This window comes from Lissotriton helveticus, chromosome 8 (genome assembly GCF_964261635.1).
Source record: "Lissotriton helveticus chromosome 8, aLisHel1.1, whole genome shotgun sequence".
NCBI classification, from domain to species: Eukaryota; Metazoa; Chordata; class Amphibia; order Caudata; family Salamandridae; genus Lissotriton; species Lissotriton helveticus.
Window position 1 is genome coordinate 1540740469 of NC_136069.1, and position 12240 is coordinate 1540752708.

General features: G+C 42.8%; 13 non-coding genes across 13 annotated transcripts; all 13 read left to right on the forward strand.

Moving 5' to 3' along the window:
* The first annotated feature begins 1254 nt into the window (after positions 1-1254).
* TRNAL-CAG (transfer RNA leucine (anticodon CAG)) lies at positions 1255-1337 on the forward strand. The gene has a single exon. It is a non-coding gene; the product is annotated as a tRNA-Leu (tRNA).
* A 1298-nt stretch (positions 1338-2635) lies between these two features.
* TRNAL-UAG (transfer RNA leucine (anticodon UAG)) lies at positions 2636-2718 on the forward strand. The gene has a single exon. It is a non-coding gene; the product is annotated as a tRNA-Leu (tRNA).
* Positions 2719-3350: 632 nt separating this feature from the next.
* TRNAL-CAG (transfer RNA leucine (anticodon CAG)) lies at positions 3351-3433 on the forward strand. The gene has a single exon. It is a non-coding gene; the product is annotated as a tRNA-Leu (tRNA).
* Positions 3434-3622: 189 nt separating this feature from the next.
* On the forward strand, positions 3623-3705 carry TRNAL-AAG (transfer RNA leucine (anticodon AAG)). The gene has a single exon. It is a non-coding gene; the product is annotated as a tRNA-Leu (tRNA).
* Positions 3706-5718: 2013 nt separating this feature from the next.
* On the forward strand, positions 5719-5801 carry TRNAL-AAG (transfer RNA leucine (anticodon AAG)). The gene has a single exon. It is a non-coding gene; the product is annotated as a tRNA-Leu (tRNA).
* Positions 5802-6827: 1026 nt separating this feature from the next.
* On the forward strand, positions 6828-6910 carry TRNAL-UAG (transfer RNA leucine (anticodon UAG)). The gene has a single exon. It is a non-coding gene; the product is annotated as a tRNA-Leu (tRNA).
* A 632-nt stretch (positions 6911-7542) lies between these two features.
* Positions 7543-7625, forward strand: TRNAL-CAG (transfer RNA leucine (anticodon CAG)). The gene has a single exon. It is a non-coding gene; the product is annotated as a tRNA-Leu (tRNA).
* A 189-nt stretch (positions 7626-7814) lies between these two features.
* On the forward strand, positions 7815-7897 carry TRNAL-AAG (transfer RNA leucine (anticodon AAG)). The gene has a single exon. It is a non-coding gene; the product is annotated as a tRNA-Leu (tRNA).
* A 1023-nt stretch (positions 7898-8920) lies between these two features.
* TRNAL-UAG (transfer RNA leucine (anticodon UAG)) lies at positions 8921-9003 on the forward strand. Its single transcript has one exon. It is a non-coding gene; the product is annotated as a tRNA-Leu (tRNA).
* A 904-nt stretch (positions 9004-9907) lies between these two features.
* Positions 9908-9990, forward strand: TRNAL-AAG (transfer RNA leucine (anticodon AAG)). Its single transcript has one exon. It is a non-coding gene; the product is annotated as a tRNA-Leu (tRNA).
* A 1023-nt stretch (positions 9991-11013) lies between these two features.
* On the forward strand, positions 11014-11096 carry TRNAL-UAG (transfer RNA leucine (anticodon UAG)). Its single transcript has one exon. It is a non-coding gene; the product is annotated as a tRNA-Leu (tRNA).
* Positions 11097-11728: 632 nt separating this feature from the next.
* On the forward strand, positions 11729-11811 carry TRNAL-CAG (transfer RNA leucine (anticodon CAG)). Its single transcript has one exon. It is a non-coding gene; the product is annotated as a tRNA-Leu (tRNA).
* Positions 11812-12000: 189 nt separating this feature from the next.
* On the forward strand, positions 12001-12083 carry TRNAL-AAG (transfer RNA leucine (anticodon AAG)). Its single transcript has one exon. It is a non-coding gene; the product is annotated as a tRNA-Leu (tRNA).
* The last annotated feature ends 157 nt before the right edge of the window (positions 12084-12240 follow it).

Consider the following 12240-nt stretch of genomic DNA (forward strand, 5'->3'; position numbering starts at 1 on the left):
ATCTCAAACCAATCACAAACATACCTTCTATGCAACGTTGGTATGCAGAACTTCACTCCTCAGCCAGTGAGGGTGAGTCCCAAGCCAGGGGCTAGAGAGCAAAAGAATGGATGTGCTCAGACGTTCCTTGCTAGGGACAGTTGATCTGAAACAAGGCCTGCTCTCTTGTTTCCAGCAAGGATCTAGAAATTCTGCATGAATCTGCAAGGCACATTGGCAGCATAAATTTGCATAAACTGCCCCACCTTCTGCCTTCCTACTTCCTGAGCAGTAGTTGTTTGTGTATAAAGAGAGAGGTCGCAGGCAAGATAATTTTGTGAGTAGGATACAGAACCCTAAATAGCTGGTGAGAGGTATAAGTTATTCTAAAAGCATAAAAACAGTACACCTGTGAAATGAAATGCTTTCATATGTGATCTTCTGTGTTTATTGTCCTGTGCAAAAAGTTGCACCTTGTGTTTGAAGGTTGAAATTATTTCAAGCTTGCATGGACGCAGACATTTCTGAGTGACTTTTATACATTTCTTAGGCCTCTTCACTGTCAGGATGGCCGAGTGGACTAAGCCGCTGTGTTTAGGGTGCAGTCTCCTCTGGAGGTATAGGTTCGAATCCCACTTATGAAATGACTTTTGGAGATATAATCTTCTTCATCAGGATAACATCTGATGGAAGTTGCATCTGTTCGTCTTCACCTGGGCGTTATTCCGTCCTCGTCTAGTCAAGAGAGCTTGGGTTTCTCATATATTTCTGTTGTACAAAGTCTTGCTGATAAAGTGCAATCCTTACCAAATGAGCTTAGGACCCATGTAAGAGCTCATCTAGAAGAGTCATGCTCTTGTATTCCCTGGCCAGACAGGCCATGCAAATTTGGAAGAATGCCAAGCACCTGGTAGACAGCTGTACTCCAGCACACTTACAGCAATGTCCTTAGGGCTGTGATCAGGGGCTGCTTAGATTTGCGTATTCCACCCTATGTTGTGACATTGAGCTCCCTTGTTGAATTTGCTTTAGTCAGCCAAGATGTGGCTGTTGACTCAATTTCAAAGTAGCTTTGGGCCGTTCAAGTGGCTGGTGAATAGCACTTTCTCTTTGTACGCTTTAAAGGTCTAAAGAGTTCTTCATAGGTACTGCTCTGTATGGATTGTTCAAAGATCTGTTGGAAATGCTTATAATGGGATAAATAAATTGAGGGCATGCCTTTTCGGTACCCCACTTGCATGGCTGTCTGGCTTGTGGAAGGTGCTGCAAATGCAAGTCAGGATGGCCGAGTGGTCTAAGGCGCTGCGTTCAGGTCGCAGTCTCTTCTGGAGGCGTGGGTTCAAATCCCACTTCTGACAAACCTGTGTTTAATCTTCTATTTTCTTGAGGGAGAAAATCAGATCATTTCCCTCACATGGGCTTATATGGTTGTCTTTTTGGAAAAGTGCAGTGAGTTTTTTTCTTGCTATAGCCACTTATGGCCTAAGATGTGTGTTTTTTTTGTTCACACTATCTTTCTCACTATGTAGATGGACAAGCAACATGTGGTCAGGATGGCCGAGTGGTCTAAGGCGCTGCGTTAAGGCCGCAGTCTCTCCTCGAGGCGTGGCTTCGAATCCCACTTCTGACAAAACTTTAAGTCCATTTTGTCTCTGCGTTCCTTCAGAATCTAAGCTAAAAATTGGCAGTGCATAAAATATCTGAATAAGTACCAAACTTCAGTTTCAACTGCAAATGAATTTGCCCAATTCTGTCTTCAAGCTCTTATAATATTCTTCTAGCACTAGTGGTGTTTTATGTGTTTTTTGGGGGGTGCCTAAAAAATCCCTTTTATTGAAGAAATGGCTTACATTCAGTCTTGTGATATTTTTGGTTTCTAATAAGTAGATTTTTAATTTTATGTAACCTCATTTTCTAATGATCCATTCAAGAGATGTTTCCACTATGAAATGAAGAGCAAGGGGAAAGAGCACAAATGATAGAGCGAGTGAGTGAGATGGGGTGTTGAGGAAGGAGAGAATGAAACAAAGACAGAGTGAGTGAACGGCAGGTAGGCATAGAAGAGGAGACTAAAAGTGAAAGTGACTTGCTTTTCCCTGCTCTTGACCTCCCACCCATCTCAAACCAATCACAAACATACCCTCTATGCAACGTTGGTATGCAGAACTTCACTCCTCAGCCAGTGAGGGTGAGTCCCAAGCCAGGGGCTAGAGAGCAAAAGAATGGATGTGCTCAGAAGTTCCTTGCTAGGGACAGTTGATCTGAAACAAGGCCTGCTCTCTTGTTTCCAGCAAGGATCTAGAAATTCTGCATGAATGTGCAAGGCACATTGACAGCATAAATTTGCATAAACTGCCCCACCTTCTGCCTTCCTACTTCCTGAGCAGTAGTTGTTTGTGTATAGAGAGAAAGGTCGCAGGCAAGGTAATTTTGTGAGTAGGATACAGAACCCTAAATAGCTGGTGAGAGGTATAAGTTATTCTAAAAGCATAAAAACAGTACACCTGTGAAATGAAATGCTTTCATATGTGATCTTCTGTGTTTATTGTCCTGTGCAAAAAGTTGCACCTTGTGTTTGAAGGTTGAAATTATTTCAAGCTTGCATGGACGCAGAAATTTCTGAGTGACTTTTATACATTTCTTAGGACTCTTTACTGTCAGGATGGCTGAGTGGTCTAAGGCGCTGTGTTTAGGCCGCAGTCTCCTCTGGGGGCGTGGGTTCGAATCCCACTTCTGAAATGACTTTTGGAGATATAATCTTCTTCATCAGGATAACATCTGATGGAAGTTGCTTCTGTTCGTCTTCACCTGGGACTTTATTCTGTCCTCGTCTAGTCAAGAGAGCTTGGGTTTCTCATATATTTCTGTTGTACAAAGTCTTGCTGATAAAGTGCAATCCTTACCAAATGAGCTTATGACCCATGTAAGAGCTCATCTAGAAGAGTCATGCTCTTGTATTCCCTCGCCAGACAGGCCATGCAAATTTGGAAGAATGCCAAGCACCTGGTAGACAGCTGTACTCCAGCACACTTACAGCAATGCCCTCAGGGCTGTGATCAGGGGCTGCTTAGATTTGCGTATTCCACCCTATGTTGTGACATTGAGCTCCCTTGTTGAATTTGCTTTAGTCAGCCAAGATGTGGCTGTTGACTCAATTTCAAAGCAGCTTTGCGCCGTTCAAGTGGCTGGTGAATAGCACTTTCTCTTTGTACGCTTTAAAGGTCTAAAGAGTTCTTCATAGGTACTGCTCTGTATGGATTGTTCAAAGATCTGTTGGAAATGCTTATAATGGGATAAATAAATTGAGGGCATGCCTTTTCGGTACCAAACTTGCATGGCTGTCTGGCTTGTGGAAGGTGCTGCAAACGCAAGTCAGGATGGCTGAGTGGTCTAAGGCGCTGCGTTCAGGATGCAGTCTCTTCAGGAGGCGTGGGTTCAAATCCCACTTCTGACAAACCTGTGTTTAATCTTCTTTTTTCTTGAGGGAGAAAATCAGATCATTTCCCTCACATGGGCTTATATGGTTGTCTTTTTGGAAAAGTGCAGTGAGTTTTTTTCTTGCTATAGCCACTTATGGCCTAAGATGTGTGTTTTTTTTGTTCACACTATCTTTCTCACTATGTCGATGGACAAGCAACATGTGGTCAGGATGGCCGAGTGGTCTAAGGCGCTGCGTTAAGGCCGCAGTCTCTCCTGGAGGCGTGGGTTCGAATCCCACTTCTGACAAAACTTTAAGTCCATTTTGTCTCTGCGTTCCTTCAGAATCTCAGCTAAAAATTGGCAGTGCATATAATATCTGAATAAGTACCAAACTTCAGTTTCAACTGCAAATGAATTTGCCCAATTCTGTCTTCAAGCTCGTATAATATTCTTCTAGCACTAGTGGTGTTTTATGTGTTTTTTGGGGGGTGCCTAAAAAATCCCTTTTATTGAAGAAATGGCTTACATTCAGTCTTGTGATATTTTTGGTTTCTAATAAGTAGATTTTTAATTTTATGTAACCTCATTTTCTAATGATCCATTCAAGAGATGTTTCCACTATGAAATGAAGAGCAAGGGGAAAGAGCACAAATGATAGAGCCAGTGAGTGAGATGGGGTGTTGAGGAAGGAGAGAATGAAACAAAGACAGAGTGAGTGAACGGCAGGTAGGCATAGAAGAGGAGACTAGAAGTGAAGGTGACTTGCTTTTCCCTGCTCTTGACCTCCCACCCATCTCAAACCAATCACAAACATACCTTCTATGCAACGTTGGTATGCAGAACTTCACTCCTCAGCCAGTGAGGGTGAGTCCCAAGCCAGGGGCTAGAGAGCAAAAGAATGGATGTGCTCAGACGTTCCTTGCTAGGGACAGTTGATCTGAAACAAGGCCTGCTCTCTTGTTTCCAGCAAGGATCTAGAAATTCTGCATAAATCTGCAAGGCACATTGACAGCATAAATTTGGATAAACTGCCCCACCTTCTGCCTTCCTACTTCCTGAGCAGTAGTTGTTTGTGTATAAAGAGAGAAGTCGCAGGCAAGATAATTTTGTGAGTAGGATACAGAACCCTAAATAGCTGGTGAGAGGTATAAGTTATTCTAAAAGCATAAAAACAGTACACCTGTGAAATGAAATGCTTTCATATGTGATCTTCTGTGTTTATTGTCCTGTGCAAAAAGTTGCACCTTGTGTTTGAAGGTTGAAATTATTTCAAGCTTGCATGGACGCAGAAATTTCTGAGTGACTTTTATACATTTCTTAGGACTCTTCACTGTCAGGATGGCCGAGTGGTCAAAGGAGCTGTGTTTAGGCTGCAGTCTCCTCTGGAGGCGTGGGTTCGAATCCCACTTCTGAAATGACTTTTGGAGATATAATCTTCTACATCAGGATAACATCTGATGGAAGTTGCATCTGTTCGTCTTCACCAGGGACGTTATTCCGTCCTCGTCTAGTCAAGAGAGCTTGGGTTTCTCATATATTTCTGTTGTACAAAGTCTTGCTGATAAAGTGCAATCCTTACCAAATGAGCTTAGGACCCATGTAAGAGCTCATCTAGAAGAGTCATGCTCTTGTATTCCCTGGCCAGACAGGCCATGCAAATTTGGAAGAATGCCAAGCACCTGGTAGACACCTGTACTCCAGCACACTTACAGCAATGTCCTCAGGGCTGTGATCAGGGGCTGCTTAGATTTGCGTATTCCACCCTATGTTGTGACATTGAGCTCCCTTGTTGAATTTGCTTTAGTCAGCCAAGATGTGGCTGTTGACTCAATTTCAAAGCAGCTTTGGGCCGTTCAAGTGGCTGGTGAATAGCACTTTCTCTTTGTACGCTTTAAAGGTCTAAAGAGTTCTTCATAGGTACTGCTCTGTATGGATTGTTCAAAGATCTGTTGGAAATGATTATAATGGGATAAATAAATTGAGGGCATGCCTTTTCGGTACCAAACTTGCATGGCTGTCTGGCTTGTGGAAGGTGCTGCAAATGCAAGTCAGGATGGCCAAGTGGTCTAAGACTCTGCGTTCAGGTTGCAGTCTCTTCTGGAGGCGTGGGTTCAAATCCCACTTCTGACAAACCTGTGTTTAATCTTCTTTTTTCTTGAGGGAGAAAATCAGATCATTTCCCTCACATGGGCTTATATGGTTGTCTTTTTGGAAAAGTGCAGTGAGTTTTTTTCTTGCTATAGCCACTTATGGCCTAAGATGTGTGTTTTTTTTGTTCACACTATCTTTCTCACTATGTAGATGGACAAGCAACATGTGGTCAGGATGGCCGAGTGGTCTAAGGCGCTGCGTTAAGGCCGCAGTCTCTCCTCGAGGCGTGGGTTTGAATCCCACTTCTGACAAAACTTTAAGTCCATTTTGTCTCTGCGTTCCTTCAGAATCTAAGCTAAAAATTGGCAGTGCATAAAATATCTGAATAAGTACCAAACTTCAGTTTCAACTGCAAATGAATTTGCCGAATTCTGTCTTCAAGCTCTTATAATATTCTTCTAGCACTAGTGGTGTTTTATGTGTTTTTTGGGGGGTGCCTAAAAAATCCCTTTTATTGAAGAAATGGCTTACATTCAGTCTTGTGATATTTTTGGTTTCCAATAAGAAGATTTTTAATTTTATGTAACCTCATTTTCTAATGATCCATTCAAGAGATGTTTCCACTATGAAATGAAGAGCAAGGGGAAAGAGCACAAATGATAGAGCGAGTGAGTGAGATGGGGTGTTGAGGAAGGAGAGAATGAAACAAAGACAGAGTGAGTGAACGGCAGGTAGGCATAGAAGAGGAGACTAGAAGTGAAAGTGACTTGCTTTTCCCTGCTCTTGACCTCCCACCCATCTCAAACCAATCACAAACATACCCTCTATGCAATGTTGGTATGCAGAACTTCACTCCTCAGCCAGTGAGGGTGAGTCCCAAGCCAGGGGCTAGAGAGCAAAAGAATGGATGTGCTCAGAAGTTCCTTGCTAGGGACAGTTGATCTGAAACAAGGCCTGCTCTCTTGTTTCCAGCAAGGATCTAGAAATTCTGCATGAATGTGCAAGGCACATTGACAGCATAAATTTGCATAAACTGCCCCACCTTCTGCCTTCCTACTTCCTGAGCAGTGGTTGTTTGTGTATAGAGAGAAAGGTCGCAGGCAAGGTAATTTTGTGAGTAGGATACAGAACCCTAAATAGCTGGTGAGAGGTATAAGTTATTCTAAAAGCATAAAAACAGTACACCTGTGAAATGAAATGCTTTCATATGTGATCTTCTGTGTTTATTGTCCTGTGCAAAAAGTTGCACCTTGTGTTTGAAGGTTGAAATTATTTCAAGCTTGCATGGACGCAGAAATTTCTGAGTGACTTTTATACATTTCTTAGGACTCTTCACTGTCAGGATGGCTGAGTGGTCTAAGGCGCTGTGTTTAGGCCGCAGTCTCCTCTGGAGGCGTGGGTTCGAATCCCACTTCTGAAATGACTTTTGGAGATATAATCTTCTTCATCAGGATAACATCTGATGGAAGTTGCTTCTGTTCGTCTTCACCTGGGACTTTATTCTGTCCTCGTCTAGTCAAGAGAGCTTGGGTTTCTCATATATTTCTGTTGTACAAAGTCTTGCTGATAAAGTGCAATCCTTACCGAATGAGCTTATGACCCATGTAAGAGCTCATCTAGAAGAGTCATGCTCTTGTATTCCCTCGCCAGACAGGCCATGCAAATTTGGAAGAATGCCAAGCACCTGGTAGACAGCTGTACTCCAGCACACTTACAGCAATGCCCTCAGGGCTGTGATCAGGGGCTGCTTAGATTTGCGTATTCCACCCTATGTTGTGACATTGAGCTCCCTTGTTGAATTTGCTTTAGTCAGCCAAGATGTGGCTGTTGACTCAATTTCAAAGCAGCTTTGCGCCGTTCAAGTGGCTGGTGAATAGCACTTTCTCTTTGTACGCTTTAAAGGTCTAAAGAGTTCTTCATAGGTACTGCTCTGTATGGATTGTTCAAAGATCTGTTGGAAATGCTTATAATGGCATAAATAAATTGAGGGCATGCCTGTTCGGTACCAAACTTGCATGGCTGTCTGGCTTGTGGAAGGTGCTGCAAATGAAAGTCAGGATGGCCGAGTGGTCTAAGGCGCTGCGTTCAGGTCGCAGTCTCTTCTGGAGGCGTGGGTTCAAATCCCACTTCTGACAAACCTGTGTTTAATCTTCTTTTTTCTTGAGGGAGCAAATCAGATCATTTCCCTCACATGGGCTTATATGGTTGTCTTTTTGGAAAAGTGCAGTGAGTTTTTTTCTTGCTATAGCCACTCATGGCCTAAGATGTGTGTTTTTTTTGTTCACACTATCTTTCTCACTATGTAGATGAACAAGCAACATGTGGTCAGGATGGCCGAGTGGTCTAAGGCGCTGCGCTAAGGCCGCAGTCTCTCCTGGAGGCGTGGGTTCGAATCCCACTTCTGACAAAACTTTATGTCCATTTTGTCTCTGCGTTCCTTCAGATTCTCAGCTAAAAATTGGCAGTGCATATATCTGAATAAGTACCAAACTTCAGTTTCAACTGCAAATGAATTTGCCCAATTCTGTCTTCAAGCTCTTATAATATTCTTCTAGCACTAGTGGTGTTTTATGTGTTTTTTGGGGGGTGCCTAAAAAATCCCTTTTATTGAAGAAATGGCTTACATTCAGTCTTGTGATATTTTTGGTTTCCAATAAGTAGATTTTTAATTTTATGTAACCTCATTTTCTAATGATCCATTCAAGAGATTTTTCCACTATGAAATGAAGAGCAAGGGGAAAGAGCACAAATGATAGAGCGAGTGAGTGAGATGGGGTGTTGAGGAAGGAGAGAATGAAACAAAGACAGAGTGAGTGAACGGCAGGTAGGCATAGAAGAGGAGACTAGAAGTGAAAGTGACTTGCTTTTCCCTGCTCTTGGCCTCCCACCCATCTCAAACCAATCACAAACATACCTTCTATGCAACGTTGGTATGCAGAACTTCACTCCTCAGCCAGTGAGGGTGAGTCCTAAGCCAGGGGCTAGAGAGCAAAAGAATGGATGTGCTCAGACGTTCCTTGCTAGGGACAGTTGATCTGAAACAAGGCCTGTTTTCTTGTTTCCAGCAAGGAACTAGAAATTCTGCATGAATGTGCAAGGCACATTGCCAGCATAAATTTGCATAAACTGCCCCACCTTCTGCCTTCCTACTTCCTGAGCAGTAGTTGTTTGTGTATAGAGAGAAAGGTCCCAGGCAAGGTAATTTTGTGAGTAGGATACAGAACCCTAAATAGCTGGTGAGAGGTATAAGTTATTCTAAAAGCATAAAAACAGTACACCTGTGAAATGAAATGCTTTCATATGTGATCTTCTGTGTTTATTGTCCTGTGCAAAAAGTTGCACCTTGTGTTTGAAGGTTGAAATTATTTCAAGCTTGCATGGACGCAGAAATTTCTGAGTGACTTTTATACATTTCTTAGGACTCTTCACTGTCAGGATGGCTGAGTGGTCTAAGGCGCTGTGTTTAGGCCGCAGTCTCCTCTGGAGGCGTGGGTTCGAATCCCACTTCTGAAATGACTTTTGGAGATATAATCTTCTTCATCAGGATAACATCTGATGGAAGTTGCTTCTGTTCGTCTTCACCTGGGACTTTATTCTGTCCTCGTCTAGTCAAGAGAGCTTGGGTTTCTCATATATTTCTGTTGTACAAAGTCTTGCTGATAAAGTGCAATCCTTACCGAATGAGCTTATGACCCATGTAAGAGCTCATCTAGAAGAGTCATGCTCTTGTATTCCCTCGCCAGACAGGCCATGCAAATTTGGAAGAATGCCAAGCACCTGGTAGACAGCTGTACTCCAGCACACTTACAGCAATGCCCTCAGGGCTGTGATCAGGGGCTGCTTAGATTTGCGTATTCCACCCTATGTTGTGACATTGAGCTCCCTTGTTGAATTTGCTTTAGTCAGCCAAGATGTGGCTGTTGACTCAATTTCAAAGCAGCTTTGCGCCGTTCAAGTGGCTGGTGAATAGCACTTTCTCTTTGTACGCTTTAAAGGTCTAAAGAGTTCTTCATAGGTACTGCTCTGTATGGATTGTTCAAAGATCTGTTGGAAATGCTTATAATGGCATAAATAAATTGAGGGCATGCCTGTTCGGTACCAAACTTGCATGGCTGTCTGGCTTGTGGAAGGTGCTGCGAATGCAAGTCAGGATGGCCAAGTGGTCTAAGACTCTGCGTTCAGGTTGCAGTCTCTTCTGGAGGCGTGGGTTCAAATCCCACTTCTGACAAACCTGTGTTTAATCTTCTTTTTTCTTGAGGGAGCAAATCAGATCATTTCCCTCACATGGGCTTATATGGTTGTCTTTTTGGAAAAGTGCAGTGAGTTTTTTTCTTGCTATAGCCACTCATGGCCTAAGATGTGTGTTTTTTTTGTTCACACTATCTTTCTCACTATGTAGATGAACAAGCAACATGTGGTCAGGATGGCCGAGTGGTCTAAGGCGCTGCGCTAAGGCCGCAGTCTCTCCTGGAGGCGTGGGTTCGAATCCCACTTCTGACAAAACTTTATGTCCATTTTGTCTCTGCGTTCCTTCAGATTCTCAGCTAAAAATTGGCAGTGCATATATCTGAATAAGTACCAAACTTCAGTTTCAACTGCAAATGAATTTGCCCAATTCTGTCTTCAAGCTCTTATAATATTCTTCTAGCACTAGTGGTGTTTTATGTGTTTTTTGGGGGGTGCCTAAAAAATCCCTTTTATTGAAGAAATGGCTTACATTCAGTCTTGTGATATTTTTGGTTTCCAATAAGTAGATTTTTAATTTTATGTAACCTCATTTTCTAATGATCCATTCAAGAGATTTTTCCACTATGAAATGAAGAGCAAGGGGAAAGAGCACAAATGATAGAGCGAGTGAGTGAGATGGGGTGTTGAGGAAGGAGAGAATGAAACAAAGACAGAGTGAGTGAACGGCAGGTAGGCATAGAAGAGGAGACTAGAAGTGAAAGTGACTTGCTTTTCCCTGCTCTTGGCCTCCCACCCATCTCAAACCAATCACAAACATACCTTCTATGCAACGTTGGTATGCAGAACTTCACTCCTCAGCCAGTGAGGGTGAGTCCTAAGCCAGGGGCTAGAGAGCAAAAGAATGGATGTGCTCAGACGTTCCTTGCTAGGGACAGTTGATCTGAAACAAGGCCTGTTTTCTTGTTTCCAGCAAGGAACTAGAAATTCTGCATGAATGTGCAAGGCACATTGCCAGCATAAATTTGCATAAACTGCCCCACCTTCTGCCTTCCTACTTCCTGAGCAGTAGTTGTTTGTGTATAGAGAGAAAGGTCCCAGGCAAGGTAATTTTGTGAGTAGGATACAGAACCCTAAATAGCTGGTGAGAGGTATAAGTTATTCTAAAAGCATAAAAACAGTACACCTGTGAAATGAAATGCTTTCATATGTGATCTTCTGTGTTTATTGTCCTGTGCAAAAAGTTGCACCTTGTGTTTGAAGGTTGAAATTATTTCAAGCTTGCATGGACGCAGAAATTTCTGAGTGACTTTTATACATTTCTTAGGACTCTTCACTGTCAGGATGGCCGAGTGGTCTAAGGTGCTGTGTTTAGGCCGCAGTCTCTTCTGGAGGCGTGGGTTCGAATCCCACTTCTGAAATGACTTTTGGAGATATAATCTTCTTCATCAGGATAACATCTGATGGAATTTGCTTCTGTTCGTCTTCACCTGGGACGTTATTCTGTCCTCGTCTAGTCAAGAGAGCTTGAGTTTCTCATATATTTCTGTTGTACAAAGTCTTGCTGATAAAGTGCAATCCTTACCAAATGAGCTTATGACCCATGTAAGAGCTCATCTAGAAGAGTCATTCTCTTGTATTCCCTGGCCAGACAGGCCATACACATTTGGAAGAATGCCAAGCACCTGGTAGACAACTGGACTCCAGCACACTTACAGCAATTTCATCAGGGCAGTGATCAGGGGCTACTTAGATTTGCGAATTCCACCCTATGTTGTGACATTGAGATCCCTTGTTGAATTTGCTTTAGTCAGCCAAGATGTGGCTGTTGACTCAATTTCAAAGCAGCTTTGGGCCGTTCAAGTGGCTGGTGAATAGCACTTTCTCTTTGTACGCTTTAAAGGTCTAAAGAGTTCTTCATAGGTACTGCTCTGTATGGATTGTTCAAAGATCTGTTGGAAATGCTTATAATGGGATAAATAAATTGAGGGCATGCCTTTTCGGTACCAAACTTGCATGGCTGTCTGGCTTGTGGAAGGTGCTGCAAATGCAAGTCAGGATGGCTGAGTGGTCTAAGGTGCTGCGTTCAGGACGCAGTCTCTTCTGGAGGCGTGGGTTCAAATCCCACTTCTGACAAACCTGTGTTTAATCTTGTATTTTCTTGAGGGAGAAAATCAGATCATTTCCCTCACATGGGCTTATATGGTTGTCTTTTTGGAAAAGTGCAGTGAGTTTTTTTCTTGCTATAGCCACTTATGGCCTAAGATGTGTGTTTTTTTTGTTCACACTATCTTTCTCACTATGTAGATGGACAAGCAACATGTGGTCAGGATGGCCGAGTGGTCTAAGGCGCTGCGTTAAGGCCGCAGTCTCTCCTGGAGGCGTGGGTTCGAATCCCACTTCTGACAAAACTTTAAGTCCATTTTGTCTCTGCGTTCCTTCAGAATCTCAGCTAAAAATTGGCAGTGCATATAATATCTGAATAAGTACCAAACTTCAGTTTCAACTGCAAATGAATTTGCCCAATTCTGTCTTCAAGCTCGTATAATATTCTTCTAGCACTAG